At 55.8% G+C, this 26,733-nt stretch overlaps 2 protein-coding genes and 1 long non-coding RNA gene across 5 annotated transcripts in view; 2 read left to right on the forward strand and 1 right to left on the reverse strand.

Annotated features, from left to right (window-relative positions):
• The window catches only part of RBM41 (RNA binding motif protein 41), a 65,961-nt gene extending 65,940 nt beyond the window's left edge, over positions 1 to 21 (reverse strand). Inside the window, exon 1 of the mRNA XM_057429617.1 lies at positions 15 to 21. The gene's annotated coding sequence lies outside the window, so the exon portion shown is untranslated. The remainder of the gene's footprint in view (positions 1 to 14) is intronic.
• Positions 1 to 26,733, forward strand: part of LOC130610063 (uncharacterized) — a 138,404-nt gene that overhangs the window by 40,704 nt on the left and 70,967 nt on the right. The gene's annotated exons all lie outside the window — the stretch shown is intronic.
• Positions 244 to 26,733, forward strand: part of FRMPD3 (FERM and PDZ domain containing 3) — a 52,354-nt gene continuing 25,864 nt past the window's right edge. The window contains exons 1-3 of one of the 3 annotated variants that reach the window (XM_057429612.1): positions 244 to 328; positions 20,953 to 21,056; positions 21,709 to 21,861. The gene's annotated coding sequence lies outside the window, so the exon portion shown is untranslated. Of the gene's footprint in view, positions 329 to 4,463; positions 4,635 to 20,952; positions 21,057 to 21,708; positions 21,862 to 26,733 lie in introns of those variants that run through there. The other 2 variants (XM_057429611.1, XM_057429613.1) reach the window with 2 other exon arrangements.

The raw sequence follows: 26,733 nt of genomic DNA on the forward strand, positions 1-26,733 counted from the left end.
CCGCTTCCGCCCGCCCCGCGCCCCGCCCCGCGCCGCCGCCACCGCCCGCCCTCGCCCCGCAGAACCGCGCAGAGCCGCCCGCCGCCGCCGGCCGGCCGGGGCTTGGCGGGGGGGACCGGGAGCACCGGGCCGGCATGGCGGCGGCGGCAGCAGCGGCGGCGGGCCCTGGCTGAGCGCTGCGGGCGACGGCGGCAGCGGCGGGCCATGGGCACGGCGGCGGCGGGGGGCTGCGGGTGCCCTGCCCTGGCCGCCCGCCGCGCCGCGCCGCCCGCCGCGCTGCCCGCCTGAGGCTCCGCGGGGTACCGGGGGGAGCGGCGGCGGAGCGCAGGTGAGCCGGGTGCCGGGGGGTGCTGGGGTGCTGCGGGGCGCGGCTGCGGGCAGAGCCGTCGGTCTTGCGCTACGTCGGGGGTGCTGCCAGTTCGCGGGAGTTCGCTGGTTCCCCCGCGGGGATGCGCTGGCTGGAGCAAGGTGATGGTGAGGAGGCAGGAGGCCGCCGTCTCCTCCCCAGCGCTTGCTGACGTCCCGATGCCCCGCGGCTCCCCACCGTGGTGTGAGGGGAGGGATGCCCAGCTTCGGTGGGCTCTGGGTGCACAGAAGCCACTGGCTGGTGGCTGGAGGTGCTGGGGCTGGGTTTTGCCTCGTCCTCCTGGGAGAGTCCCGGCTGCAGGGGCAGCTGGAGATGTGCTAGTGGCCTGCGGATGCCAGAGGGGTGATGGGGTGTCCCCTTTCCCATCCATTCCACTGCCCCATCACCCTCTCATAGCCTTGACACTGTAGGAAGCGTGCACTGCGATGAACCCGAGGAGGAATCTGGTCCGAGGGGTTCCCATGGTCTGGACCAGAGCAGTGCTGCTGAGCTCTGCTCTCACCCGAGATGGCTTTCCCCATCCTGGGGAAGGTTAAGGGCTGTGTAGAGAGGGCAGGGAGCTCTGCCACTGCCCCCCAGGTCACCTTGGCATGCTCCTTGGTGGTGACATTCTCTGTGTTAGTCTGGTATTGTGGCTGTTGCCATCACGGATCGTGGCTGATTGAGCTGAAAGAACAAACACGCTTGGTTCCTGGCTTGGGGCTTGTTTGTTTTTTTTCCTCATTTTCTTGCTGAAGAGTAATTGGATGGGATGAATTTTGCTCCTTGTCAGCAACAGGACTGGTAGAGAGATGGGGCTTGCTTTTGGGGAAAAGCTATTTGAAACCATTCATGTCTTTGTCTTATCTCCTGACAATCAGTGTGCCGCCTTCCACCTGCCTGTGTCTCAGTTTCTCCACATCTACAAGGGAAGGGTGAAGGAGAGTAAAGCTGGTTTGCACCAGGGCGGGCTGGGCTGTGTGTGAGAGCCTCACCTGGTATGAGTCTGCCTTGAGGGCAAGAGCTGTTCTGTGTGAGGCCCAAGGAAGGCCGAGCCTGTGCCCCATCTCTGGATGGAGGTGCTTAGGGTAGGACAGGGGTGACATTGCCTCTGCTCTGGACAGAGACCTGGCCAAGGTGCTTCCCTGTGTCCCGCAGCCCTCTATACACATCCATTCCCCTACATGAGCTGCTGGTACCCATGTCGTCCTGCAGCGAGTAGTTCATACCTCGCCCAAACAACAAAACACCACCTTTTGTCAGTGCAGGGTTGCAGTGGGGAGCGGGCCTGGGGGGCTGTGAGCATCAAGGAGGGCCTGGTGCTTGATGAGGGCATCAGTCAAGAGCAGCTGAGCCACTCGGGCCGTGTGATGCTCCTGCAGGAGCCCATGGGGAACAGCAGCCCTTGGTGCTCTCCATCCTGGGTCCATCTCTGGTAGCGTGGCTGCTCCCCCAGTCTGGCCGCTCAGTGTGCCAACTGCCCGCTTCATTGGCATGGCAACAGCCACTGCTGTGCTGCAGCCCTGCCTCGAAGCCCCAGCTTCAGCACTGTTGTGGAGAAGGACCTGTTGGTCTCAAGCTTCTTGAGGCAGGAGCATGGACTGATGTTTGCTGTAAACAGTGGTGTGCTTGTAGCAAGCTCTGGAACTCATTTCTGACTTGCAGTAACCTAGTTTGAGCTTTGAACTGAAGCCTAAAAGCATAAAGCCCAGTCTAGCAGAGAAGTCCCATAGTGAGCAGAAAGCAGTCAGGAGATAAGGCAGTGTTTGCACCAGCCGCCTTCGTGTTTTGCTTCACCATCTAAACTCATGGGAGCTGCCCCAAGCTCCAGGGATGAGCGGGAAGCAGGGCTCTGGGTCTGCAGAGCTGGGACTGTGCCTCCAGTCACAGCCCCATGATACCTGGAAGATGCTTTCACAGTTTGCTTGGTGGCTGCACCCTGGCACCAAAGGACAAAGCCTCAAGTCCTCAGCTCTGCCTTAGCACGGGTCCTTCCCCCCCCATCCCCCTGCTGCTGAAATCAGCAGCAAGCCTCTCTCCTGACTCATACCATGAGTTCAGTGTCATTTGCCAGGGCAGCTCCAGCCCACGGCTTTTGTAGTGACAAAAGTATTTATATAACGATCAAGTCGGTTGCTACCTTGAGGATCCTCCAGCCTGGTTGGAACAAGGCTGAGATCATCTGGGGATCTTCCACTGAGTGAGCCCCGCACCATCACTGGATCGCTCCCATCTCACCTGCCACAGAGAGAAAGCAGCCCAAATCTCCCAGGGCTGAGATGCTTTTTGGTGCCACCTTCCCCTCCCTGGGCTCAGTGGTGGCGTTGGTAGGTGATGTCTCAGACCCTGCAATGGGAGGAAGATGAGCTCATGTAATGGGGCCTTTTGCTCCCTGGCAGAGCAGGGCTTGCTTGGAAATGCTGCTTCCCAACCAGCGCCTATTCACAGCGCCAGTGCTGTTGTGTTGCTCTGGCTTTGAAATTAGGGGACAGAGACATGGATCCACAACAGCCAGGGTGAAGTGCTTGGGAATGTGAAAGGGAATGTGGCACCGTTCATCTTCAAGTTGTGCAGCTTGGGGAAGTGGTGGCCTTGGGCAGCACAGGCTGGAAGATCCCCCCGGGTTGTTGAAGGACACATCTTTTTCCAACTGATCCAGCCTCCCTAAAACAGTCTTTCTTCTTCTGTGGCTCCTGCTGGGAGTCTGTTCAGATCCTTGCTGCTGGCTTGCTGGAAATCTCTGATCTGTCTGAATAGGGCAGTGTGGTGACAGACTGTTGACATGGCAGCACTGTCCTTTGGGTTCAGCAATGCTTTTGCTTCTGTTCTCCCTCAAATGCCTGTAAAGGATGGCTTTCCTCCATAGGGAGGAGAGCGACGGCTCCTGCACAATCTTCCCCTTGAGGCTGGGTGAGCTCTGCCCATCCCCGGCTCTGACCTGTTCTGGTGGGACTGGTCCTTTCCGGATGATGGAGGTGGGTTGGGGGAGACCCTATGTGCACCACAGCAGAGACCTCTGAAGCTGGGACAGAGACAGGGTGGCCAGGAGCTGCCTTGGAGGGCATGGCAGGCAACAAGCCCCTTCGACCCACTGGCCGCAATGATCTTAACACCAGGGCTGGCTGTTTTGGGATGGTAGAGAGCCTGAAATCCAGCACAGCCCCACCTGAACTCAGGGAACACAGTGTCCAGTTTTGATTTGTGCATGGCACAGCAAATGCTCACATGCATTCACAGATGGGCTTTTTCTTCCCCAGGGGTGCACGGATCCTCAGCAGTGTAACAGTGTGTCTCTGCCTAGCCATCCCTTGCGGACCCTGATGGGTTTAAAGAGACCCAAGGCTCTGGTCTCAGACCACAGAGGTGTCTGGTGGTGGAGTTACATTCCCCTTGGAATACAGGTCCCTGCACAGCCCTTTCCTGTTGTAACCTAGAGAGAGATGGCCCAATCCACCCCCAGCCCAATCCATCCCTGGCTGCACAGCCTGAGCACGCAGGACTGGTGGCCAGTGACGTTGGGAACACTTCTGAGCTCTTTTAAATTAACCAGGAGCTGGCCTTAGCAGCTGGTCAATAGCGAGATTTATCTCTTAAATAGCATTATTGATTGCCCAGGAAGCCTGGGTTTGTATTGATAGATATATGTACACATGCAGACAAGCCACGTGCCAGGTCCCAGTGGCGAAAGGGACAGTGTAACTTGCAGAGATGGCTTGTTGTAGGTGGGGACACGTGTGTGAGGGAAGTGCAGTTCCTCACTGGAGAGCAAGGAGAGGCACTCCAGCATCTTTGGGCATGAACAGTTTCACATCTATCAAGCATTATTGTGCTGCCTTGACCACTCTTGAGCTTCCACCCCTTTCTTCCTGATAGGTGATGCTGCCAGCTTGCATTGCCTCTGTTTGCAGTATGCTTCCTTAGGAGAAGATACACAGATGTCTGCCCACAAGTTGCGTGGTCCCCCCGAAGGTCACTGACCCTGCAGGGATGCTTCACGTGGGAGCCTTGGGATACATGTGCATGATGATGTCTGCTGTAGCGTTTCCCTGGGAGCCTGGCTGGAGAGGAGGATGGATGGATGAGATGGGCTGGACCTGTCCCGCCAGGCAGGGTTCCCCTTTGTACCGCTCCCGGAGCCGGGGTGCCGGCTGCGAGCCGACGCATGCGGGAAGTGCGGTGGGACCTGGCTCAGCTCCGAGCAGGTGGAGCTGTGGGAATGTGGCTGGGGAGACGGCTCGCTGCTGGGGGAAGGCAAAGGGTGCTGCTGCTATCGAGCACCTCCCTCCAGGTAACGGGGACAGGGTGGAGGAGGGCTGCGGGGCTTCATGGCTTTGCCTCCTCAGGGCTCAGGGTGGCTCTTGTCCCTCAGAGGTGCTTGCAGCAGCGTAGCTGTGGCACTGTGCTCAAGGTCCCTGTTGCCTAGCTGCCAGCGTTAGGAGCATGGTGTGGGGTAGAGGCAGCCCCTAATGCGGGGCGGGGGGGGAGCACTGTAGCAGAGGGGCCGGGCACTGGAACTGAGTGTGAGCCAAGCTGTTGTCCTTTTAGTCCTGGGCAGCGCCGCTAGACTCCCCCTGAAGCAGCACTGTGCTGGGAGCCTGGCTGCTCTGTCCTCCAGGGCTGTGGAGCACAGCCAAGGTGCAGAGATGCTCGTGAGAGGAATTGCAAAAGCTCTGGCCAGGTTTGCTGTAGCAAAGTTCAGGCTGTGTCCATTCTGTGCTGGCGTTGCAGAGCCCTGCTCCCTGCCCTGCCCCAGCAGCTCACCTCACCTCACCGTGTGTGCTCGCTCCGTGAAGCATGACCCCGTGTCCCGTACTTTGCATCCAGCCTTGCCTGGGACCGCGCTGCCTGATGCTCTGCTCCCTCTTGGGATTAGCTACGGCTGAGGAAGGCGTCAGCTGCATTGGCACAGGCAGCTAAAACAGCACAGACGATCCCTAGGGTCGTATTGCAAAGCCCAATGGATAGGGGCTTGGAATTGCTCTGTGTGTGTGTGTCATTGTTTAGCTAATCAACAGGCACGGGAAGTTCTTCAGTGCTGTCTTGCCTACGTGTACGTGCATATGTATGCGTGTGTGTGTATGTGTATATACGTATATTCGTAGCACTGTAGCATCTTGCTACTGTTTGGACCCTGTAAGCGCTTTTCTAGACAATGCCTGCACACAGCGAGCACCCGGTCGCCTGATCTTAGCAAGCCAATCTATGCAGGGATCTCGGGGAAGAACAGTTGGGGTTTTATGAAGCTGGCATAATTTACAGCTAAAATAGCACACCAGAAATCTGTCCAATACAATCTCCTTTGTAATCTTGTTTTCAGTTAAGCCTCCGGGGTGGTGGTGGGGGGAGTAAGGAAAGCAAACTGCAAACAGAGTTTATTACCCATGCCAGGGAGATTTGTGTGATATCTCTGTACCGAATAACCTCAGTTTGCCGAGGTTAACGCTGGCTGTGGGCTCCCCAGCTTCAAGGGGTGTCCCCTGTCCATGCCGGGTGCATTGGCTGCAAATCCTTTTGCAGATGGCTGTATGATGTGCTCAGGACCATCCTCACTGTGGAGCCGTCCCAATGCCTGTTCCTGTGGCCAGGCAGAAGGAGCAGTGGTGATGCATTCATGACCATTGTGTTGTGGCCTGCTCACTGGGAAAAGGAATGGAAATATCTCACTCCTGCTGCCTTTGTGGGCTGCATTTCTCTTTAGTTTTCAAACCACATATTGTCCCAGATCCCCTGCCAATAGCAGGGAGCGAACTGATAATGCAGCTGCTATTAATAAAGCAGCATTATTACATATTCATATCAATCAGACTTGTAATTCCACAATGTTTAAAGGGAAAACAAAAAGGCAGTGCTTCACCAGGGCAATGGAGGAAGGTGTCAGGTGGGATGGTGTTGGAGATGCATTTCACCAGCGTTGGCAGAGCCTGCTCCTCTCATGTTTCTTCTCTTGGGGATTCCCATGCTGAGTGGGCCCTGCGGTCCTCACCCATCTCCCCCTCAGCCTTCCTGCTCCCTGTCACCTCCGAGCTAAGAGGTGGGATCCCAAAGGTGTTTGTAGGGTCCCCGAAGCACTCTCTGTGTGGGGAAACAGGAGTGGTGTGAGACGGGGGAGCGCTGAATTCAGGCATCTGGGTTGGCAGGAGTGGCTCGATGCTCTTCTCCATCTTCTATAGAAATTTTCACATATTATGTAAATTGAAAAGCAAAGTATGGGAAATCTGGGTGTAAATCAGGGATGTATGTATGTTTGTAGAGCCATTAGAGAGGGAAGTATACCACAGAATCCTGGCCAATGGATAAATATACTTAAGCTGCCATTCCTGCAATAAAACATGCTTTCTGTCATTGCTACAGGATGAAAAAAAAAAAGTCCTGTCTCCAAAACTGTGGCAGCGTTTTATGGTAAGCCATAAATTGGAAGAGATACCTAATTATTCATGGAGTATTACAGAGGTGTCGGTAAATGACTTCACCATTAAGGCTGTACCGAGACATAAAGCAAAACCCTCACTCACACTTCTTAATGATTTAATTCAGTGTCCAGATTCAGCCAAATGAACCCTGTGAGGCTGAGCCCGTGTTCCATGAGCGCTGGGCTGGAAACTCGCCTTACCCTCAGGCTGGGAACGTTTCGAAACGCTGCCGGGAGCCCTCTGAGTCCTCCGACAAGCTCCGCAGTCCCTGAGCCTTTCCCATCCCCGGCGTGTGGCGGAGCTGCTCCCATCTCACCTCTGCTTCCTCCGGCTCCCAGCACATGCCAGGGAAGGGAGCAGGGCTGCTCCGCTGGGTTCCAGTGCTGGCAGCCCAGGAAGCGGGCTGGCGCTGAGCCCTCCCGACAGCGGCTTTCGGTGGCTGCAGCAAACAGTTTCCAAGCAACTCGGAGGCTGCTGGTCTAAAAGGACTCTTGATAGAGGCATGTAATATTAAATGGAGTTATTAAAAGGCGTGACGCTAAAAGGGATGCGGAGAGGGCAGTCGATGTGGTGTTCCCGACATCCTTGTGCCATCACTCATATCATAAGTGCTCTAACAAATCTGGAGGCCTGTCTTGGCTGAAATGCCCATAGAGCCCTAGCAGAACTGCAGGGTGTTGCAGGCAGGCTGCTTATAGGGCACTGCTGTCCTCACAGCTCGTCAGCCGGGTGCTGGACAGATGCAGAGGATGCAAAAGATGTGGTCCCTACCCCAAGGAACTGCATCTCAGGCCTCCTTCCAGGTCTGGGACCTGTTTTCAGCAGAAAACAGGCATTGCCTGGCTGTGGCAAAGCTTCCAGCGAGTGCTCCGCTCATCTGGGAAGAGGTGGGAGAAGGCTACTTGGTGGATCAGGTGGATCCATCTTGCTGTGCAGGTATTCAGCCTCGGTCCATGCCCCGCCATGCGTTTCCTCTCTGGAGGCTTAACTGCTTCTTTCACATCCTGTTTCCTTGCTCTGCCCCTCGTAATTTCCACTGTTTTAGTGCTCCTTTGCATCCTGCAGCCACTTCCATTGCTGTCTGCAGCCACTTTTAAGCACCCATCTTCCTCTCTTCATCTCTGCTGCTGCTTGCTCCCCTTGACTTTGGGCTGCAAGAAGGGGTTTTGCCTGTGTGAAGCCCATGGTCGGTACTGAGAATCACCACTCAGCACTGCATTCCAGCAGGAAGGCATCATCTGCAGGCACTTGAATCAATCTGTCCCTTCACAGGGAGCAGTTTGGAGGCTGCTCCATCCATTCCTATATGGGAACAAGCTGGGACTGCTCCTCCTGCTGCTGCCCAAGGTCCCAGAGGCTGACATGGTGCTGGTGGGAGGTGGCCAGGTCAGCAGGAGCGTGCTGCCATCAGCATGTACAACCAGCCCACCTTGGCTGTCACATCCCTACAGGGCTGGCTGCTCCCCAGCCCCATGCAAGCCTCTCGCATCCTGTGGGCAAGCAGAGATCCGAGCGCTGCGCTCTGGCCTGGGGCAGTGAATGCTGTGGCATCTCTTTGTCCCCTGAGTGAGAGGTATCTCTGAGTGGGCTGGCAGCAAAAATCCCCATCAAACATCTCCAGAGGACCATGATGGTACCTGGAAAAGTCCAGATTCAATCCAGGGGGATCTTTACTGCCTGGATGCCTGAGCTGTGAGTAGTGAAAACCCAGGCTGCAGCTTGTTGGCCTGGGGAGGTTGGTGGTGTGTGGCAGCTGAGGGGTTTGGGTGTGTACAGGAAGCCCCTGTAGCATTGCTGTGTGTTCATAGGAGGCACAGCAGGATGTCTGTCTCCATCCCCAAGGGAAGGAATACTGGGACACTTCCCTGGCCTCAGTGAGAGAGGCCACCAGCATCAGCTCCTTCAGGTCTTCTTGAGTAGTCTTGGCCAGGCTTGCTCCATCTGAAGTGCAGAGCACAGGATACTTGATTTTGGGAAAGAGAGAGCTAATTAAGAGCAGTCAGGAGCTGTATCAGTAACCAACGGGACTATTTATGTCACAGGAGATGTGTCAAGTGCCTGCCGCTTTGCTGTGATTATGGGTAGCAGGAGGCATCTGGCTTTTCATCACCTTGTCCATGAATTTAACTTTCTCCCTCTCCTGGGGCAGTGTGAGCTCAGGATGGGAGGGAGATAATGAAGAAGTGGGATTTTTTGCTGATCCAAAGCAAATCCAGCACATGTTGTGAGCAAACACTGGCATTGCAGGAGTGCCAAGAGGCCAAACTTGGAGAGCTGCCCAAGGGCCAGGCGGCGTTGGGAAGGGGCTGGGTAGCGAGGCAGGGGCTTGTGGAACAGATGGGGCATAGGAAGAAACTCCTGGATTCTGGATTGCTGGGCCACTGAAATCCAGTGATGAAGAGGCAGCTGCTGTCATGGTCTAAGTGCCAAAGTCTTGTCCTCAGGTAGGCGTTTTGCCCTCAAAATGGACAAAGCCAAACTGGCTTTGCAGCTGTCCTCAGTGCAGTTTGGGTTGGGCTCTGTCCTGCTGTCCCACCCCCAAAGCACCAGGCAGAGAAGCCACATACCTCCTGAGCAAGTGATGCCACCGGTCTACATGTGGCACCCCCTACACGTGTGATAGCTGCACCGGCTGTTTGCAAACAGGCTGTGCTGGAGAGCTTCACAAAGAGCGGCTGTGACAAGAGGAGGGAGGGCAGGGTCTTCCCACAGGACCTGGAGCAGGAAGGGTTGCCTTGTGGCAGGGTCCCATGTGCCGGGACAGCCGGGCCATGGGGAGCATCCTCTGTGGTCCAGTTGGAAGGCGGGGACGCGGCTGCCCCAGAGCACCAGAGGAGATGCTTCACCATCTCTGGACAGACAGTGCTGGCAGCAGGAGGGGATGCTGGGCTGCTGGACTTGAGCGTCAGTGCCTGTGCTGCTGCCATAAATCTTCCCGGCATTGGTGTGTGGGGACAATGCAGAGACCATTCCTGCTGACTTATGGCTTCTCTGCTCCACAGGGATAGGAAATAGCATCGCATGGCTGGCTCTGCCAGCATTTACTGCATCATGAGTTGTCCTTCCTCCCCATGCAACGTCAGTGGGACTTGGAGAGTGGCTACTGCCAGGCAGGAAAGTGAAGGGAATGGGAAGCAGTGGGATGCCCCAGCAACAGCATCTTAAAATCTTCTCTGTCTCAGCACAATGAGTCTTGGTGGCCAAGTGCCTTCTTCTATGCCTCAGTTTCCTCATTCTTCCAAGGGGAATGATAGTAACAGCTCTGAAGTGCTTTGGGAGGAAAGTAAAAGACCAAGCACTGTCTCTGTCCCTGATGTTGTGGTCACTGGGCTGTGGTGGCCTCATGGAAGCCCCTCTGCTCATGGAAGCCCCTCTGCTCATGGAAGCCCCTCTCTGCCTCTTGGTGCTCGGAAGAGACAAGATGCAGCTCTTGGCTACACAGATTTTCCTTCTCCGTGGCTCTTTTCTTTCCTAGTCAGCATTCAGGGATCATCCTTCTGGTAACCAAGGTATTTGCATAATTGGTATCTTGTGGTAATTGCTCCCTTTCAGAAGAGGTGCGTATCATCCCATCCATCCCAGCGTTTCTTTGGGAGCTGGTGCTGTCTTTGAGGCCAGGTGGTTCCCAGAGCAGGGGTGGCTGTGCTGCTTCCCTGGGGCTCAGGGGATACCTCCCCGAGGGCTCAGGACAGCCTTTTGCCCACAGGCTCCTTGCACTATCAGTGGTGTCCTGCTGCAAGTCCCTTCCTCACCCCATGCCTCAGTTTCCCCTTAGCCACCCAGAGCTGGCTGGGGGAGAAGATTATCTCACACTGTGCTGTGGGACACGGGGTCCTGTCTGTGCAGGAGCTGCCTTCCCAGGGCTGCTCCCTGTCTCCCTGATGCCGTGGCATGGAAAAGCAGCTGATGGGAAACGCTTCACAGCACTTGAGCAGCTACCGGAGCAGCGGAGCGGGGTGGGAGGCGCGGGGCTGTCACCCTGCCACGGGAGATGCTGCTCCATGGGGACGCTTTCTGCCCCGTGCCACCAGCAGCCGGGGGGCAAGTGGTGGCCAATGCGTGTGTGCCTGCGGCCGCCCTCGCCCGCCCGGCACCGTGACTCACTCCCCGGGGAGCAGCTCCCACACGGCAGCGTTTCCAAGACACCGAGGAGATGCCTCTGAACGGCAGCGGCTGCACAGGGAGTCCCGGTCCTTGTCCCGAGAGCCAGGGAAGGGCGTGCGTGTTCCCAGCCAGGGAAAGCGGGCAGCCTGCGTTGGGATGGAGAGCAGCAAAGCATGGTCTTACCCAGCGCTGGCAAAGGTTGGAAAGGCCATGAGGATGGGAGTGCTTGCTAGCCGGGATGGGGCACTGAGCAAGAGGAATGCCCAGCTCTAGGGCTCAGTCATCAGCCCCGGGGATGGAGGGGCAGGCAGCCAGCTCTCCGTGCTTGCAAGCAGGCTCCTGGGTTTGCTTTGTGGGGAAACAGAGCCTGTTCTGATCTTGAGTTATTTCTGTGTTACTCAGGTTCATGTGTGCTGCCTGCAGGCCCGGGGATGCCTGTGGGTCTGGGACGGGCAGCAATGCCTGCGGAGCAGAGGTTAAATCATCCCTGTGCTCTCTGGCTGCGAGAGGGAAAACAGCGCATCCTCTTCCACAGGCGGTGCCGCTGCTGCCTGACCTGACTGCTAAGCAGGGCCGAGGTTTCTCTGTGCGCTGAGCTGCACTGTGCCCCCATCCTTCTCTGGGTGGGAGCAGTGTGCTGTGTCTGTCCCTTCTCCCCTGCGCTGGCACTGCTCCTAGCACGGGCACACTCAGCTCCTCTTTATTGCCTGCTCTACCCTCCAGACCTTGCTCCTGTGCTGCCATCAGCCAGATAGCAGAGGCTGCTGCCACCCTGGCACCCATCATCTCCCCGGCTGTGTTAGGTATTGGTTTATCTGTATTGAACCTCATGTCATTTATCTTCCCAAAGGCTGGCAGGTAATTCTGTAGTCGCTATCCCTCCTAATGTGCTTGCCTCTCCTCTCTCCCTGCTAGTTTGATACCCTCTTCAAGTTTAAGCCCCCAGAAACGTATGTTGTCTTTCTAGTCCTCAAGGAACAACGCTGCTAAACCCAAATCCCAGTGTTGGTCTCTCTGGGTAGATTCTAATTCCCTTTCCCATTAAGCAGGATGCTGGATTAACAACCTCCTCATGGTCCTTGTCCCCATAGAAGTGCTCCAGCTGCAGGGGCTGGCTGCATTGGGCACAAGGGCTTGGCTGTGGTGAGGTCCATGCCCTCTCCTCCTGGCAGCTCTGACCGGGCCCCAGCACCCAGGGCTCAGGCTGGTGGTGATCAGGGTATCAGGAGGTGATACCTCCCACCTGTGTTAGGGCTTTAAAGCACTTCACACACAAAGCCTTGCCTCAGAGACTCCACAGACCCCGTGGACCCCAGTGGTGGTTTCTCTCTGCAGCCACCGTGGCAGGCAGCTCGTTACCGTCTCACAAGCAGGGTAGGTGATGGGATGCAGGGCAAGGGGAGGCTGCGCTGCAAGCATCACCCAGGCTGTGGGCTCTTGCTGATAGAGGATCTTTTCTGCAGGTTGGACAGAAGAGGCTTTGAAATGGTTCAGTGCTCAGCTGGGTTTTGTGCTTTGCTTTTTTTTTCCCCTCTCTCTTTAATGGGAATTGTATTCTGTGTGTGGAGCACTTGGTAATTCTCCTGGCTGCTGCTGCCGCGTCGCCTCCAAGCAGCTCTTGTGAGACTCCTTTTTACATTGCTGTACAGAGAACTCGAGCATTGAGTCTGCTCCTGCTGTAACCTTACTGATAGAGGAACATCTCACAGAAGGCATTAGACCCTCGTCCTGCCTGGGGTAGGGACACAGAAGAGAGACCTTGAAAGCAGCATCCCCACCGTGTTAGCTGCAGTCGTCAGCCTGGGGATCTGTGTGATCGCAGCCAGCACAGCACAGTGTGTGCCTCGCTGATGCTTACAGTGATGAAACACTGATTGTTGTTCATTTGTTTGTTGTTTCCTCAGTCAAAATCCACCAGTCCCAGAGGGGACCCAGGACTGAGATGGGCAGGGGGAATGGAATGTTCCCTGGGCTGTCCCAGAGCTGTGGGTTCCTACGGGGAGGGAAAAATATCTTGTACTGTGGGAGAAAAGCTGGATGCTCCCATCCCTTGGCTCTGTAAGAGGAGGATGCTGGGGTTTGTTTTGTCTCAGCTCTTCAGAGGCAATTTCTTCCCTTGCTACCTGTCCATGCAGGATGAGATCCAAGTCAGACACTCTCTGCTAATGCTGATAGTGATGGCTCGCCTGTGTTTACCTGCCCCTGGCAATATTCTTGCAAATGAGGAGCCAGCAGGGATGCTGGCATGTATAAGCCGCTGTGTGTGGGTTTTACAGGACCAATAAAGCAAAGCTGGGGCATGTGGTCAGGAGGAATCATGTTGGCATCCAGCCGGATGGGGAATGTCTGTTGTCCAGCCAGTTTGAGACTACAGTGTCTCATCACTTGCTCCTTGCACAGTCACCTGGCACTTGTTTAACAGAAGGTCCCAGTGGAAATGGCTTGAGCTTCAGGTGTGCTGTCCACAGCTCCTGCAGGCTCCTGTGCTGAGAGGTGGCAGTTTGTTACCCAAGCTCCAGTGCAGGCTGCTTCCCAGGAATCACTCTGCTCAGCACGAAGAGCAAGGGCCAGGTATATACCTGTGGGTCCCTCTGTGGTTTGGATCCAGAGCTCTGTTCCTGTCTGTCCAGCACAGAGCTGGGCCACATTAGCTTCCAGTCTCCCAGTGCTGCACAGTGTGAGCAATGCCTCCAGCCACACCTCTGTGGAGAATGGGCAGCATCTCTAGGTCAGGAACACTGCACCTCTGCCTCAGTGGCCCAGGGGGTTATCTGAGAACTCACCCTCAACCCTGAGCCTCTTACTGCCTGTATCCTCTGACAGGCCTCGAGCACTGCCTGCAGCAGCAGGATGGGGGGGCTGTGGGGAGATGGGAGTATCTCAGCTGTCCTGCAGATATGTGGTACCACCCGTCACTACTGAAAACGCTGCTGCATGATCCATCCCCAGTGTGGGAATGGGCTGGCAGGGAGCCATGCTTCTGGAAGATCTGCTCCTCCTTCCTCTGCCGTGGGCTCCAGCATTTGCAGATGCTCTGGGTCAGAGGCTTTTGTCTCTCCTCTGTTTTTAATTGCAATGAGGATGATTGGTTTTGTGGTTGAACTTGAGCAGGGGAAGTCTGTGAGCTCTCCTTTCCCCCCCCCCCCGGCACCCATGCGGGTCCCTGCCAGCAGCCAGGCATGACCAGAAGCTCCTCCATGGCTTGGGGGAGCTGGCTGAGTGCCCACAGGGTGCCTGAGCATCCCGGTGTGTTCAGCACAGAGAGAGGTCCGTGTCAGCCACCTTCCCCTGGAGCCAGGCAGGATGCCTGCTCTTCTCCACCATCATTGCAACCCCTTCCCATGCTTGCAGAGGGCCCCTTATCATACCTACCTAACAGGCAGGGTTTGTATGGATTTAGCACTTATTTGGTGGGCCTGGAGCCCCACAGCTTTCCCAAATGGATGTCCACTCTAAACAGAGGACAGAGCTTGTAGTTCCCATCTCCCTGTGACAGCTGCTGGCAGCCAGGATGTACTAAGGACCAGCTGGCTCCGCTGAGAGCGTTTGATTGTTGCTGCTGTCATTTTGATCACCTTTTGTATAGGCTAGCAGAAGGGGTTTAATCTGGTCAGGAAATGGGAGAAGCTGTGCCCAGCGCTCACTGAGGAGGCAGCGGGGCTGGTGGCTCCTTATCCACGTGTCTGGGAGGTGATTTTGATGCTCTTGGCCAAGCTGGGAGCATTGGGTAAAAGCGTTCCTGGCCCAGCCTCATGGGACTGCAGGTGTCCTTTGTGTTCCGCACAGCCCAGCTGGTGCCCAGGCAGCCAGGGATGCTTACCCAATGTCTCACAGCTGCCCAGAGCTGGTCGCTGCCTCAAAGCATCACTGTGAGCAGGCAAAGGAAGGGGTAGAAAGCTCCCAGAGCTTCAGCTCTGCCTTCCCGTTCTTGCGACTCAGGACAAAGTCATCTGATGTGTCCCTGCCAGTGGCTATGAATTGTCATTCACCACAAGTGCCAAGGTGACAGCTGTGGAGGCCACAGGCAGTGGTTTCGCTTCCAGATGAGGAGCAGCTCTATAGATCCTGGCTCTGTGATGCTCTCCAGATGCCAACCCAGCCGGTGTGAACAGGCATGGTGGGTTAGCAACCACTGCCGGGCTGTGCTGCCTCTCCTCTGAGGCTTGGTCACTGCCCACAGTGGGTTTGACCTGCCACAGGACGGGTTCGTTTCAGTCCCTTTTGGTGAAAACAAAGTAATGGAGCTGTTTGCTTCACACTGCAGCAGCCTGGGTGCACAGACAGGGGCAGATGGCATGTGGCAAAGGGAAGGGATGAGGATGCAGAGCAGGGATGCGTGCCACGGGACTCAGTCAGTCCCACTGGGTCTGACATAGGGAGGTGTCTTGCCCCATGCCGAGCATTCTGTGCCACCACCAGCTTCCCTGCTGGGGTTGTTCCTGGAGGGCTGTTGCAGTGTGCTTGTGACAGTGGGACTGTCGCACAGGATCTTCACCACTTCTGCTGTACCCACAACTCCAGCCCCCTCCCCTCCATGCCAGCCCCAGCTCCTGCTGCTCCAGGTGCAGACAGTTGGTGGTTCCAGCCTGATCCCATCAGTCCATCATGGTCTACAAAGCCTGTGGGCAGCAGACTGCGGGCATCCTCCTGCAGGAGAAGAGATGCCAGAGGCCAGGTGACCGAAGAGGTGATGTGGGGAGGCAGCACTCCCATGCGCTCGGGGCTCTGGGTGCTGTGGCACAGCAGGGGTGCCGGTTGCAGGGCGCTGTGCAGGAGCGTGTTGCAGCTAATGCTGTGTGACAGTTTGACAGGTCCTCCTGGCACAGCCAGAGCTGACATGCCATCTTCAGAGCTGTCACTTTCTGGCTTCCACACAACAGTGTTTATCGTAAACTGTAAGTAACTTTCCCCCGGTGTTTGGGGAGTGAGCAGGGCTGTGGCTTTATTTACATGTTCTTAGGAAGATGCTCAGCTGTGGGTTAATGGTCTCTGGGCTGTATCCTCCAGAGAGATGGAACTGGGTTCCAACATTCCTATGGTCCGAGGAAGTGATGCTTAGAAGTGCTCACAGTGCCCTGGCTGGGGATTAGGTAAGGATGGCATGGGCTCCTTGGGGCTGGGGTAGCTGTGGAGCCCTGCAGGGTCAGGAGTTTCACATGTAAAACGCAGGAACAGGACACATTGCTGCCTTCCCCAGCCCCTTGGACTTGAGCAGCGTGCAGTATGGACCACTGTCCTCCTGGCAGGAGCTCTGGGGCACAGGATGCCATCACACACCAGGCCGGGGGGATGCTTGTGGTCCCGTGCCTTCCATTTCTCTGCTCCATTGGGTGTTCTTGGTGCTCTCTGAAAGCAATGAGGCTTCCAGCGCTCAATCCCTTCACCCTCAGAGAGGGAACGCGCACAGCGAAGCTGAATTACCGGTGTGTCTGGAGAGGCAGGGAGCTGGAACAAGACAGGCTCTGACAGCTGCTTTCAGGTCTGCGAGAGACTGAGCAACGTGTCAGCCACGCACAGCTCCTCGTCTTGCACAGCGTCTACCCCCGTTCTGCCCGGCTGCTTTTCAGCATGCACAGCCTGTCCATGCCTCAGGAGCTGCCTGGCTCTACCTGTCCCCCCTGTGAAATGCATTCAGGATGGGTGCTGGGGTGGCAGCCATGGGCTGCTCCATCATGGGGCTGGGGCCGTGCAATGGGGGTGTGCTGGTCCCTACAGTGGGGCTGGGAAGCAGCATGTGTTTCCAGGCTGAGTCATGCTGAGGATTTGTCTTGTTCCTTGTTAAGAGTCCAGATATATTTGCTTGGCAGAAATCAGCTTATCATCTACCCTTCTCCTTGTCCATCCATCCATCCATCCATCTGCCCATCCATCCATCTGCCCATCCATCCCTCCCTCCTTCCCAGCTCCTTCATGTAGAAGCAGAGGAGCATCTGTAGGGAAAAAATCTGCCTGGAAGATTTGAGTTGCTTTGCAGGGCTGTAAGGTCAGGAAAGCAGAAGCTGTTGCTTGCTATGCAGAGCACGGAGCTGGTGTGCTGGGCGAGCAGGTACTTACTCAGCTACAGCTGCAAGGGCCGGTTTTGTGCTGCTGGTGGGGCTTGCATCGATGGGAGGGGGGAAATGATGCTGCAGGGGGCAGAATGGGATGGCAGGCGAGCAGGGGAGATTGAGACATGCTGTCCCCCATGCTGGCCAGGAATCATAGCTCTGCAGGAGAACAGGACACCCACACCGCTCTGTCCCCCCGTGCCGAGTTGTCTCTGCTCGGCTGCTCTGTGCCTAGGTCATTTAAGCTTTGATTCAGCTCTGAAATTGCTTTGGCTGAAGCTCTGTCTCCGTTGTTTTCAGCCTGTGGGAGCATCGCTGACAGTGTCAGAAAGATAAATTGGAGAAAAGGAGAGGGAGAAAGAGAGAAAAGAGGAGAGCAGAGCGGGCTGGGGTGTCCCAGCAGCTGCCTGCTTCCAGCACACGTTGCCCTGACCCCTTCTCTGCAGGGATGAGACACCCTCCTGGGCATCCCCCTTCTGCCAAAGGGGTTTTTCCCCTAGGAATCTCTCATCTGCCCTGTGTGAGCCTGGTTTGGAAGCACCAGGAGCACAGCCTCTGAGACCTGCTCTGTATCTGCCCTGCTGGGGCTGAGACACCGAGTCCAGCTAAAGCCCTCTGCACATCAGTGGGGAGCACTGTAGCAGGGCTCTGAAGGTGAACAGGAAAGAGGCAGGAGACAAACCCAAGCAGGACAGACAGTGAGAGGGTTCCTGGGCCCTTGGGGGTCTCAGACCAGACCTGTGTGTGTGTCTGCAGGGGTTTCACTCGCTGTGGGTTTGTGCATGTCTCAGGGCACATCACACCAAAACGCCTGGTCCTGGGCCCACGGAGCTGGGGAAGGTCTGTGCAGCACAGACCCAGTCTGCATGGGTTGGCTTGGGCTCCAGCCCAGGCTCCCTGAGGGTTTCAGGGACCCCTGTCCCAGTGGTTCAAAGAGGGTTCAGGCTTCTGCATCCCTGGAAGGATCAGGTGTGAGGGATGAGGTCTGAGGGGTGTCTGTCCATTTGGGGTTATCAGTCAGTGTTGGAAGACGTGGAACCATCCAAGGGCTCCTGGAGCCACAGCACAAGGGATGTGGCATTGATCAGCCTCAGGCAGGTTGCTGTCCTAACGCCTTCTCTGCTGCTAATGCCATCAGCTATCCGGGGAACCCCTGCCCTGAGGGCCCATTAACTGCTCCCAGGAAGGAGCTGGGACCCCTGGTTTGGCACTGGGAAAAGTGCTCTCGGTGAGTTATGGTTGGTTGAAGAGGCAGTTGCTGCTGGGGACGCCGAGGCAAATAAATAGCCTATTAAATAAAATGTCAGCCAGCAACGGATGAGAACTGGCATTGCTTTTTCAGCTTCCACCTCTGAAAATGAATCTCCTTGTGCATGTCTGATCTGCATACCCAAAATAGGCCCCAGTGGAGGGGTTCTCCTTCTGAACCTGCTAACACCAAGGGCTAAACTGTGCAGACTCGGTTATCCAAAGGCTCCTCTAAATGACTGGAACAATCCAATGACATAATCCATCGCCAGAGGAGATGGCTTTTCAGAGCCTAAGCCCTTTTGTTTCTGGAAAAGGCATCAACTTGTGCATGAGTAATGAAGCTGAGAAATTGCCTGTGAGTGCCAAGCTGGGTCCCGTGGTGGGGCAGGTGAAGCCGTTCCCTTCCCCAGTTGCCTTTCACACCTGAAATGGGGAAGATTGATCTGCATGGAAATTTCAGGAGGCAAATGCTGAGCAGATCCCATTAAATAAAGCTGGTTTCAAATAGAAACTGATTTGCATGGGCTGATCAAGCTAATTACTACAGCAGGAACTCGGCAAATCGTCAGATTCTGATGCAGCAGGAGTGCTGAGGTCTGCTGCTATGAAGCTCCGTGTATAGATGCTTGCCAGCATTACCGTGCCTTCAGCAGCAGCCACACCAGCATCTCCATCAAGAGTCTTGCGTGGGATGTGGTCAGCTTGGCTCCACTTGAGGTGGTTGGTGCTCACCTTCAAGCAGCAGCATGAATTGTGGCTTCCCTTCACCTGACAGGGGAAGGTAAACCTATGAGACTGATAATTTATAAGTGGTTTCATTTGATTTGGTTTGGTTTAGTTCAGAAACCTGTTGGTGTTTCATTTCTCTGCATTACCAGTGCTCTCCAGATGCCATGGGTGTGTGCAGGGCATGGGTGTGATGAGCTCTTATTGGTGATTTTGGTAATACGGGGACCAAAAAGCCTGCCCCGGCACCCTCTTTCCTTCTTCGGCCACAGCTGAGTGAGTGCCACCTTGGTGGCGTGCCTGGGAGCCCTGGCAGAGCATGGGGCTGTGTGTGCCACGGGGAGGCAGCTGCTGTGTGGCCAGCAGGGATTTGTGCTGTAGGCAGGTTCTTGGGTGGCATTTGGCCTGGTGGAAGAGGAGGTCCCTTGGGCTTCCCAGCACCCGTGCCTGTGTCCCACAGGGGACTCTGTGTGTGCATCCCACGGGAGACCATGAATGCTTGCATCCCACAGGGGACCATGTGTACCTGCATCCCACGGGAGACCATGAATGCTTGCATCCCACAGGGGACCACGTGTGCCCGCATCCCATGGGGAAGCGCACTTGTGTGCATCCCTCGGGGACCCTGGGGCACCCGTGTCATGTTGTGCCACCACTGCGTCCCCATGCCCGTGCTGCTTCCCCAGGTGAGCTCCTCCAGGTGATGTGTGTGCTGGTGAGAGGCACGTGCCTCCTGTCAGCAGAGATGCCGTCTCCCGAGGCTGCACCGTTTGTGTACGCACGTGTAGGAAGCAGAGTACACGTAGGCAGGTTTGTCTCTAAATATAGGGCTGGCTACCTGGAAGTGTGCTGCAGCTTGCAGGGTCCTCTCCTCACCCTGCACCCGCAGGAGCAGCGCTGGCACAGGCAGGAGAGCCCAGAGAAGGTTATAAAGAGATTATAGAGAAGCTAGAGATGCTGGCAGCCCCAGGCTGAAAGAGTCGTGCTCAAAGGCTCCCCTGCTCCTTTTTCTGTGTTTTAATGGGTTTGCCTTTATCTGACTCAAGAGCTTTACTGAGCCTCAGAGACCGGAAAGGGATCCAGAAAAGGGCAGGAGTGGAGGGGACTCAATGGTGCTGTTTGTCACCTCCTGCAAGCTGGTTCCTGAGTAGCTCTGGTGACAGTATTGGGGCTTAGTGGGACAGTCCCTGTCACGAAGCCTTCTGAGCTCGGGATGTTGCTGTCCCCTCTGCCATCCTGCCTTCTCTGCTGGCATCCCTTGCTCCAGGTCCCCGCACTGCTCTTCTGTGCGCTGTGCTGGGTGGAGAGACCAGTCCCCAAAACCTCCAGCAAGTCATCAGCTGAGCAAAGTGCTCTCTGTAAATCCAGAGCGAGAGCCCTGTGATTCATGAGAGCCAGAAGCGCTTGATCGTATTCTGAAGCCTCTTTCTGTGGCGCTGGGGGCAAGGGGCTGACAGCCTCCTGGCAGGGCATGCAGGCTGCACCCTCTCACTAATGGGATATAAAGCACCTGTAAATCTCCTCTCTTTGTTTAACTCCCCTCTGGACTCTCTATGCTGCAATAGATTTCTCCCGGTGCCAGGCATGGAGGGAGCTGTCCTGCTGCCCCTGAGGAACACAAGGTTCTGGGGACACTTCGTGTGTATTTGCTGTCTCCTGCAGGAAAGTCTCCATTTGGGTTCAAGCTGCCCATAGCAGCATGAGAGGGGCAGGAGCTCCTGGGGCTGGCACCCGTTGCCTGCTGTAAGCCCCTTCCTCCCCATGGGGCCGACTGTTTGTCTCCAGGACCACCAGAAAGCAAAGGGAACACAGTGCAAAGGTGTCCAGGGTTGAAATCGGGGAACGCAGAGGCTGAGTGGTTCCATCAGCAGCAGTAACGGAGCCGCAGAGAGCAGCGGTGGGGTATTGGTGTCAGTCCAAGCCCCCATCAGGCAGCTGAAGCGTCACACAAATAAGGGAGAAAAGCACTGCAAATTTTATTCCATCTCTCCTTATCTCTGATTAATCCTCTTACGTGCTGATCTCATTTTAGCCCGGTGTTGACTGTCTGTTTACTGTATTCCTATAGTCCTCACAGAGATAAAGATCCCTCTGGGTCTGTAACGCCTTCCCCAGGGCATGGGGGCTCCTGCCTGCTGACACCAGTGGAGCACCGCAGAGGAGAGGACCAAGGTAACATGCCCATAGTCACTGTGGTGAACGGAAGCAGAGCAGGGGCTGGAAAACAGTTTCTCCCAGGCCCTAGATTAGTGCCCAGCTGCTTGGGGATCCACAAAGGGAAGGAAAAATATCCTAAAAACATTATCCCTCTGCAGCCCGTGCTCAGGACACGTGCTCAATGCGCTAGAGAAGAGATGGGCTTTCCTCTTACTCACCCTCACTCATTGCAGGCAGGTTGGTTTGAGCACTATGAAGGAAGCTCTGCCTGTCCCAGGTCCCTCTCCTCCAGCCCCAGGGCAGCAGCTCCCCTGCCTGCTGCTGAGTGAGGCAGGAGCATGAGCCTTAGGGCCTGACCCTGTTGCTAAAGGATTTTGCTTTGATCCTCTTCCTCAGCGAAGTGAGGGGAAAAAAGGCCCTTAAATAGCCAAAAATCCAAGTGAAAACTGGAAGAGAAAATGGTGGGAGTCCCCAGGTAAAAACAATTCACACTTACATGAGAACAGCGGCTGCAACAGTCAGAAAACCTGCATAAATGAAGCAACCCACTGTCTTTGGGGGGCATTCAGACAGGGTGCTCAGCACCCCAACCTCTCCCAGTTTGTGTGTGTGCAGACACAGTGGAGGCTCTCTTCCATCTCGCGCTCAGCATCCTTTGCTCCTGCAGGTACCCAATGCCCCGTGGTGCCGCTGCCAAACGCCTGCCCTGGAGCCCTGGTACCTCCTGACTGTACCTGGCGCATGCAAGTGGGGTCCCATCTCTGCCACATTCACACGTGCCCCGGGGAGCCCATGCCAGTGGCCTGACACACACAGGTGGGTACGTGTCCCTTCGCTGTGCCGGGACACAGCATGCCCTTCCCACTGTGTATTGAGGGAGAGGGCTCATCCTGATCACACACTTCCTGGTGTCAACTCTCACAGGATTTGACAAATTATAGCATGGGAATTCTGGGGACCTCTGGCTTTAGTAGCTGGAAATTGCTTTTCAAACCCAATTGGATTTACAGTCTCCCCTCGCTGGAGCAGTGGGCTCCAGGGATTAACTTGCTCTTGGGTGGCCAAGTCCTGCCTTTTCCACATGCTAAACCTCCTCCAGTTCTCATGCAGTGCCAGCTCCTTGCCCCATGTCAGGCTGGTTTTAGGGTCCCCATCACAGTCCCTCTTCCTCTTATCCTTTCTAGGCTGGAGAGCCCAAGTCTTAGAGGGGGAAGACCATGTTTGTGTTTGCCTGTGGAAGGTGTGATTCAGGTTTGGCTTCAGATTCCCAGTGGTACTTTTGGCTGTCTCACAGGGCTTGTTTCAGGACACTTTCTCCCTGTGTTAGGTTGGGTGCATGGTCTTTGTTAGCTGTGCTCATGTTCCATTAACAAGCGGCATTCCTTTGGGAATGGCCTCTCTCACCCTCAAGATGCAGCACTGAGTTGGGCTGGTCCCACTTGTTGCTAGGGAGGGCTGAGCCCCTCTCCATCCCTCTCAGCCACCCCTGTGGTATCATAGGTCCTGGCATTCCCACCTGGCCTCCATCCCTCTTATCCCTAGCAGGGGTGCCAGGGCTGTTTGAAAGGCTGCAGGCTGAGCAGCAGAGCTGTGGCTGCTGCCTAGAGCCTGGCTATGCCTTTGTTATTTACAGCTGCCTTTGGCAGTTCAGCTCCAGCCGTGCTGGGGAATGCTGCTCGCCATCCGCTTGCTCCTGTGCTGAAAGCACAGGGTATTTTTGCCCTCACAGTTGCTATCTGGCACCCAGCCTCTGTACCAGCAGCATACCTGGTGTACCTGCCAGCTCAGGGCAGACCCAGCGCCAGCAGCAAAGGAAACCTTTTGAATTGCTCTGCTGAGTTTTAAATTGCTTCCTAATGCTGAGAGCAGATCCGAGCTGGAGCACGGGTTAAAGCCCTGGGCCATATGGCAGAGCTGTACACTGCAGGTCTCCAGGCTGGGTCTGTGAAGGTCTGGGTCATTCTGCGGCTGTTAGTGTTGGTCTCAGCCAGGCTGGCACCCCTTGGTCCAGCACTCTTCAGCCAGCATTAACTGCTGCTAAAGCAAGGGCAGCCTTTCCTGAGCCATCAACCACTGCGCATAAGCACGGCTGAGCAGTCTCATGGGGGTCTGGAAGTGCAGCATCTCTTTGCCCTTGGTGGGGACTTCTGATGTGTTAACATGGTCCAAATGGCAGCTTCCAAGGTGACTGGGTACCTGCTGGGTGCAGAAGTGTGGGGCTGATGGAGCAGAGCTGCACATCGCAGTGGATCCCAGCTCTGCCTGTGCCCCTGCCATTGGTCCCCATGCACCCTGGCAGCCCTGCAGGCTCTGTCTGAGATGGAAACCAGCATCTGAGGCTGGAGCTGCCATATGCTCCCCATAAAAACACTTCTTGGCCTGTTCCCCGGCATTTCCTGCCACTGCCACACGTGCTCAGGATCCCACACGCCTCGCAAGCCGCTCACCAACTGCAGCCCGGCAGATGGAGGAGCTGGGCATGGTTCTGCAGTGGAATCCACAAGCTCTGTTTGTTCTCAGGGTGTTCATGGCAGCAGAGGAAGAGGGAGAAGAGCTGGCACCCAGCCCTGCAGCCCATCTGTGCAAACTGCCCCTCCGCAGCGGGCTCAAGACCTTTCTGTACCCATTCCCCTTCCTAGGAGCTGCTTTCAGCTCTTCTTCACCTGCAGAATGTGTTTCCATGTGGTTCCATCCTTTTTAAAGGCAGCTGCAAATGGTGCATGTGTTCTGGGTACATAGAGACCATTGCTTCTCCCAGTCAGGTGGCAGTGGTTTGTTCTGGTGTCTTTTCCCACTAGCAGGGATGGACACTCAGCACTACAAGCAAAGGGAGGAAACCAGTGCTCAGAGGGAGTGGGGATTCATTGCAGTAGGATGTTAAAGACATACATGTTAGCTTTTGGAGTAACTCTTGCTCTGCCTTTATCTGTCTGGATGGGAATGAGGGCTCTGGATTCAGCCTGCTCTGTAGCATGGGGGTCTGAAGGTGCTCAGGAAGCTAAAGGCACATCCCCATTGTGGTGCGGAGTGACCAGATGGAGCTGGGTAGCAGTGACTATGTCGGTGTCTAAGCTCTGAGCACAGAAGTGTCCAAGCCCCAGGAGAGGGGGTGTCTTCATGCTGTGTCAGTTGAGACACAGTGAAAAGCCAGATGGGGAGCAGACATCTCCCACAGGGGCACATCCACGGGTTCCTGCTGCTGCTGGCCACAGGGAGCTTCTCCTGGCAAGTCCATTTTCCCTTGTGCCATTTTCATTGCAAGAGATGTTCACCCCAGTGCACTTCTCTGCTGAGGAATTGGAAGAAGAAACACACAAAACAGGCTTCAGGGAAGCAATGGCTCCTGGGGGGCAGCCAAGGTGTAGTCACCAGTGTTAGGGAGAGCATTACCTGATGCTGGTTTCCTCCCACCTCTTGCTCTGGTCATGCCCCAGGCTCAGCAGGGGCCAGCTGCTGTGGGAAGGCTGTTGAGAGCCACAGCCCAGAGAAGGCATGTTGTACCTGCTGCTGAGCACGATACTGCTGCTCCACGAGTGGGTAAATCCTGCTTACAAGGGCTTGGGTCCTCTTTTATTTAATTTCCTGGTAATGCATCTGCAGTGTGGAAGTCTTATCAGGAGAGGAGCAGCTTAAGAGCCTGGTAAAGAGTTTTACTGATGGTATCCAGCTCTTTATTCCCCTCTTCCCTCTGGCAGGCTGATTGTGGCTAAGAAGAGGTGTGCTTTCTTTCCTTTTGTCCATTTAAGCCGCAAAGATTTCCCTGCTAACCTTTCCTGATGGTAATTCAGCTGAGCAAGGGGAGGAGCGGTGGTGAGACCCACACCCAAACTGCACAGAGCAGGACAGATGTGGGGACACGACAGCTTTAACTGGACAGCTGTATGCTGGGATTTGTCATCCACTTGGCTGTGACTTGCTGGGCAAACACCTGCCCTGGTTTCCCCACAACAATCGCACTGAGCTCAGTCACATCCTTGAAGCATCCCAGTGCTTTGAGCCCTGTGGTTCATCCCCATGTTCATGCCCTGGGGGGGTTTGACTGGATGAGGGGGCAGGAGTTACTGTGGGCAGTTTGGAGAAGGGGCAGTCCTCCCATGAGAAGCCAGCAGCTCTCATGGTGTCTGTGCTGTCTCTTGGCAGCCAGCTCCATCTCTGCAAGCAGCAGGCGTTCCCCTGGCCACGCCAGGCGTGTGGAGACACGGCGCTGCATTCAGTCCCCTTTTCAGCTGCAGACAATGGCTTCAGATAATGCGCGTTTGAGAAAATTGGGTGAATCGTGTGATGTTTTTGTTGTTGCTGCTGTTCGTTTGAATGCTCATGGGAGCAGCAGAGCAGCTAATGGCGCGGTGCGGAGCCAGCCGCAGGGGAGACGGTCCTGCCTGCGCTGCCCTGCAGCTGCACGCTCCCGGTGATGGATCCAGCCCTGCAGTCCGCTCCTCCAGGTGCTGCACCACAACTGGGACTCCTGGTGGGAGCGGGACCCCCCCCCCACACACACACACCAGGAGATGCCCGCATCCTTCTGCTCCTCAGCATCCCTTCCACGGGTCTCAGTTTTGCTTCTCCAGCCATGTGATGCCACATGAGGGAGGGGAAAGCCGCAGGTACCCATCTGGCTGGGCAGCAGGGATGGGTCAGTGTGGGCCGGGCAGTGGTGGCATCCCATCACCACAGAGTGCCACTCATCCACAGCCAGCGCTGTATCCCTGACTCCAGGGAAAGGCACCCGATGCTTGAGGTCTCCTGGCTCTCGTGGGAGACAAGGAAGCAGGGACAGGGACAGACCCTACTCCCTTAAAGGATGTTGGCACAGCTCAGCTGAGGATCAGGGGCAGCACTGGACTGTCTTTCCTGGCAGTGACGTGCTCCCCAAAGCTGCACGTGTGCTCACGTGGAGAGGTAAGAACCCAGCATGGTTTGTGTTGAAAGGGACCTTGAAGTTCATCCAGCTCCAACCCCTACCACGGGCAGGGACACCTTCCACTAGAGCAGCTTGCTCCAAGCCTCGTCCAACCTGGCCTTGAACACTGCCAGGGATGGGGCAGCCACAGCTTCTCCTGTTGTGAAAGAAGCTCCTGTTCTCTTTCAGCCCCGTGTGCCGTCCTTCTTCCCACTGCAGTGGATGCTAATGTGCGGTGCTGGGAGCAGGCAGGGGGTGTGGGAAGTGCAGACAGATTGCATTAGATGGATGATGCGTCAAATCCTAACCTGATAAGAGACGGGACAATTGATGTGTTGCCAAAAGGACAAGAAAGATCTTTTTTTAAGCAGGCTAAATAGTCTGGACAGGAAGAAGCGATGAGCAGCACAGAAACAATGGCGTGTTCATCACTTTGTTTTTCTGGTTGTGGCCATGCACGTTGCCATCTCTCTGTGCTGTACTGCCATCCCAACGGTGCTGGGATTGCACCCTGATAGCAGGCTCGCAGCCCTGCCAAGTGGCCTGGAGCCATGGCTGGCATTGCTCTGGGATGCAAAGGGCAGGTTTGGCATGACCTTGCCCTGGGTCTTCCTATCTTCTGGCTGTCAGTGCTTCAAAGAGTCCTGAGGCTGGCTGCACAGACTGTGCCATAGTGCCAACAGCCGTGGCTGAACCGGCCTTAATCCTGGTTTTAGACTGGCTGAACTTGTGTCCACATCTCAGATATTGTGGAGCTCTGTTACATGGCATGAAAAAGCCAACCCTTGTGTT

The sequence above is a fragment of the Pezoporus wallicus genome, unplaced genomic scaffold (assembly GCF_028554395.1).
Source record: "Pezoporus wallicus isolate ANWC-B61680 ecotype Strahan unplaced genomic scaffold, APGP_CSIRO_Pwel_v1 contig_14159, whole genome shotgun sequence".
NCBI classification, from domain to species: domain Eukaryota; kingdom Metazoa; phylum Chordata; class Aves; order Psittaciformes; family Psittacidae; genus Pezoporus; species Pezoporus wallicus.